A 5123-nucleotide genomic window follows, 5' to 3' on the forward strand; every position below is an offset into this window, starting at 1 on the left:
TATCCCGTGACCTTGAGACCCTTGCAAATACCAGTTGTTTTCAGGACTACAAAACATTTTTTTTTACTGCCTTTTAGTTGGATTCACCGTAGGCACCATGCTTAGGTCGATAGAAAGTGGTCAATCGTCCAGTCATCGCACGGCGACCGAGAGTGTACTTCTGATTCAAATCGACGACAGTGGCCCAATAAGCATTCGATGTTTTCCTCGCTATCGCATATCCCCCCATACGTATCAGAAATAAGTAGTGCTGACAAAAACAAGCAGTAGCTGCGAGCCAAACAGATGATTTAACGGTCACGATAACAAGAGGAAACCGGAACTTCTTACATGCTGTAATAACTTCCGTCACGTCTGTTCCATTATACAGACCGGACGTGCCATTTCCTGCGACACCCAACTCTGTTGGTAATAAGCCTGCTATAATGAGCTTATGGATGACAAAGATTGTATTTTCGTATCGAGTGATGATACGCCTTTTTCTATTTAGAGGTCATGGCTTTGGGACCATGTGTTTGTATCAGTGGTTCGGCGCAGCTCTTGAAGCAGAAAAAAAAAAGAGAGAGAGCCATACGATGCGGGGCAAGCCTCTGATTTGTTTATATATTTGTTAATGTACTAATTGAACTAGCATAACCGCGGAAATCGGATTAACAAAAAAAGCATGTGTAGACAATACTGATCACAAAAATAACATACAAGCCTAAACATAGCTCTCTCAGAGAGAAATGTACAGAGCAGATAAGTCTGAATAGAACTGAAGTGATAAGCAAAGTGCACAAAAGCACTTAAAAGTACAACGCAAAGATATTTATTTCGGAAGAATCCTTATAACGACGGGTATTCAAGTTAATACGATTGTAATTAGATCAGTTCAGCGACAAGGCTTACTGCTGAATGTGCTTTTAATAACAACGTATAAACGAAGGGAGTGAGATAGAAATGCTAACAGCCTTGCTACACATGTACACATCAGCGACTGAATGCAGTAGTGCCGCTTTACTGTGTATACACCAAGTTAAGAAAGAAAACAGAAGTGAGAAGGCGGGGAGGCTATCCATAAAAGCGTAATATTGGCTATACACAACGCATAAAAACAGAAAAAAGCAAGGTAACTATGATTGCGGTATATTATACTCGGTGTAGAATTCAAACGAAGCCCCGACCAAGATAGATAGATAGTTAACTTTATTCGGGTCCGGAAGAATCTTCACCCCGTTTTTATAGGGGCCAGACTGCGGGCCGCTCCTACGTTGGGACAGGGAGGCCAAGCTTCACCGCCGCATCGTGGACCTTCTGGACAGCCCGGAGTTGGTCAAACCAGTCGTGGCTCGTGAGGAAAGCAGAGAAGGCTTCCTCCGTCAAGCCATGACCAGGAGATAAAATAAAATTGACGTCTCATCAAAGGTAGCCGGAGATGCAGTACAAAGGAAGGTTTCGCCAAGGATTGAAACGATACAAACTTTCACAATAATTGTTTCACACGTTGGTGAATGCCGCATCCAAGCTATCTCTTTGCGAATACCAGACAGCCGGCCAGTGGAGTCGAGCACGTCCAGGTGTGCAATTACTTTCATGTAGACAATCAATGTTCAATCCATCCATCCAGCCCTGTAAGAAGGCGTCAGCGTCAAAACACACTGTGTCTGATTTTTTTCTTGCTCGCATGGCACACCCCGAGGCGTTATGTGTTTTTTGCCTATTGAGTGGACGCTTGCAACCTTCTGATTCTTGGAATCCGAACGTCGGTCCCTACCGGCCGCAAGTTGTCTTTTCGTCTTGTTTACTTTCTTCGCCCTATAATATAATTACCGCAGCACTCTTAAAACAGTATAATAACCTTGGCTTCAGTACATGTTGTTTTTCATAATCATATTTTCATTTCGGCCAGAAACAACTAAGACTCTTGCTGTCTCTATTTGCAGTGCATATTTGCGCTGCTTTATAAAATGAAAACCCGCAATGCGCCTGTCTGAATAATAAAGCTCAAGCGAAGATATATTCATGGATACGGCCACACCAAAAACTACGGCGAAAAATGGCACGCTCCATAAAAGAAAAAGATTTACATTTCAATTTAAAAAGCAAAACAATAGCTTTGATATACACCGAGGGTACAAGAGCGGTGAAGACAAAGCCAAACACGAACACCACACATGCTCTAATCAATTTCCTCCCCACCATTTGTAAAACTTAGCGGGAGCACACTCAACCGAGACATCCAGCTGTATCGCTACCAATAGGCTATGTGTAATGAGCACGTGATTGCCATAAGGCTGCGTTTTCGTATTATATTATGCCAAGGTGCTCTTTTTGACGGCCACACGCTCTATATTCGCGGATAACTTTCCTTGGCAATAAAATGAAAGCCACGGGGGCGAATCATTCCATACCACATCGAAAAAATTCGGCAGATCCCACGTACTTCGGCATCGACGTTATGCGAAGCATGTGGAAGGAAGGTGGCCGTGTTGCAATTTTTTTTATTGTGTGACACGTCATGAAATGATGCTAAATATATCTACAAGCGTTGCATGCACAGGCATATGTTGAAGAGTTGCAGATGTTTATATAACCAGTGATTTGCACTTGCGCAACGATGCCAACGGGAACATACGTATTAGCAACACCAGAAGCTGGTATGAAGCGCTGATGCTCGCGAGGATGTTGGCCCTGAACACTGCCACATAAATCAACTTCAGCGCATGGCAACCAACTCCAATTGACGTTAACCCGACGTGACGGGTGCATGAAAAAAAGCACATGTGTAATGTTTATAAAAGTGGGTAGGCAGCACTGCAACCACTATTGACGTTTCACGAAGATTAACGTCTATTTGAAAAGCAGTTCCGAGACCAGGCGTAGCTCTGTGGTAGAGTGCTTCATAGCCACGCAGATTGCTTAGGTTCGATTCCAGCTGGGACCCTGAAATTTATTCTTTGCATTCGTCGGGTTGACGCTACCAATTTCGGCTATTTCTTAACGCTCGGACGTTGAAACGGCCCAGGTGTGTTCTCGTCGTTCCTGGGTAGATACTAAGTGTCAATCACCTCTGGGATATAACCACATATCAGTGGCACATACCCGCCCACGGGTATGTGCCACTGTCTGGCAGGACGTGTTTAACGACATACGTGAAGGGATTGTGACATTATTGAGGTCTTGAGCAGCGCGTAATATTCGTCAAACCATCTTAATCTTCCATGCTAATTTTGGTTCACGCCAACTTAAGGGGGTGACCACGAGAGCATCCAAACGTAATCGGCTAGATAGATAGATAGATAGATAGATAGATAGATAGATAGATAGATAGATACGCTCAAAGTCGCTGAAGTTCAGTAAGAAATGTTTCGCATTTAAAACATGGCACTCCCTCGAATAAGCATAATGAGGACCGTTGCAATTATAGGGAATTTCAATATCGTAGCAGGGCACCTGTCCATTGTGTAAGGCCTGGTGCATCGGGAACTAACGGTGCGATCATACACAAACTACTCACATGACCTAACTTCATGCACTTCCAGCACTGAAGTGGTCTCGGTACAAAAGGGCGAACAGGGCGTCGAAAGTGGCCCATTTTTACATGCGATAAGGTTGTTTCGTTTTAAAATGTGATCTTTAAGCATCGTGACATCCCGATACGACATACAATTGCACTGATAGTGTCTCCTGCCGCAGGCTTGATCATGACTGCTACGTCAGTTTTGGTAATGGCGTCGTCAACTCAGTAAAGTAAAAAGCTGGATGAGTTGTTTTTGGTTTATTATATACTGAGGGACTCTTAAATACGGCACAAAGACAAACGAAGGACACAGGTGACGCGGTACTAAAACTGAAATATCTTCATTCAGGAACGACATAGTTAAACCACCATGTATTCTTATCAAAAACTAACAAGTCGACAATAAAACTGGAAACCTTGCCTCAGCATGTCAAAGTCAAGTGACGTTCTACGAAGGGGTGTGAGAAAAGTAGCCGCAAGTCTGCCGTTGATCAGACAAGAGTAATCTAGAAGCACAGGGGCTCCTTGCACAGGGAGATTGCAGAAGCCTTTGTGTGGTCTAGAGGAACGGGCTGGACTGCCTCAGTAACCTTTCTGTCGGTTTTCTAGAAGGGCACATAGCGTTTCAAGAAAGTGATCTGACGTTAGCATTCTGTGCGCAAGGTTTTTAGTTCTTTGTCGACTCGTTGGGTTTTTCTATGATTGCGTGATGGTGGTTTAAATATGTCTTTCCCAAAGAAAAATATTTCACTTGCCAGTAGCGCATCGTCCATGTCCTTGTTTTCCTTGTCTGCCGTATTTCCGTGCCCCTGAGTTTATATAAGCTTCGTCAACATCATAAACTACCCCAAAGCCCATTTTTGCCCAATCCTATATACAAAAAAGGACTTAGATTCCATTAGGATCCGTAACAAAGAGAAATGTGTCTAGTACCATGGCGTGATTGACGTCAATCGCTAGGGTGTACTTGCGGGAACTCAGTCTGACCTCTTTGATATCGTTTGGCTCCAGCCCCTCCAGCAGTACAGGCACGGTGTGCCGGTTCAGAGATCTCATGTTGTCAGTGGGGAAAACTGGTGCGAAGAGGGTAGTTAATACCTTGGTATTCCACAAACAACGCATGGTGGGCTCACTTGAGTTTGTTGCAATCGTCTCTTAGATTTGAGGCTCCTCACCAGCTTTCGAAGGTGTCGTCGTCGGAGAGAGAGAAGAAGGTTGAGGGGAAAGAAGAGAGTAAACCAGAAGAAACGTTCCGGTTTACTATCCTGCACTGGAGAAGGAAAATCAATATAAAAAGTTCAGGAAGAAAAAGGAAAGAAGGTGAACCCTCATTGGCAGACTCTTCACTGCTGTTAGTGCACGATGTCATTGCTGTGAGTGTCGCTCTCGGTGCATTGACGCTTCCTGAAAGCAACACCAGCGGGAACTCCAGTGTCCGTTGATCGCACGTGAGGCTCTACTTCCATCACACACCAAGAGAAAGCCGGTCTTAACTGGTGAAATTAAAATTATTGACAAAAAGTACAGAACATCACACAAGGCTTTCTGCTCTAGTGGCAACAGAAGATTGAAATGAGTGAGGTCTGGCTACTCAGCAATATTTCCGTGCGAGTTGAAGTTG

The 5123-nt window shown here is 44.1% G+C and overlaps 1 long non-coding RNA gene across 1 annotated transcript; it reads right to left on the reverse strand.

The window, feature by feature from the left end:
* Nucleotides 1–1171: 1171 nt before the first annotated feature.
* Nucleotides 1172–4754, reverse strand: LOC142803754 (uncharacterized). The gene is made up of 2 exons (XR_012894264.1): nucleotides 4490–4754; nucleotides 1172–1611 (listed from the first exon to the last, which is right to left on the reverse strand). It is a non-coding gene; the product is annotated as an uncharacterized LOC142803754 (long non-coding RNA).
* Nucleotides 4755–5123: the final 369 nt, after the last annotated feature.

Source organism: Rhipicephalus microplus, chromosome 1, assembly GCF_043290135.1.
Source record: "Rhipicephalus microplus isolate Deutch F79 chromosome 1, USDA_Rmic, whole genome shotgun sequence".
NCBI classification, from domain to species: Eukaryota; Metazoa; Arthropoda; class Arachnida; order Ixodida; family Ixodidae; genus Rhipicephalus; species Rhipicephalus microplus.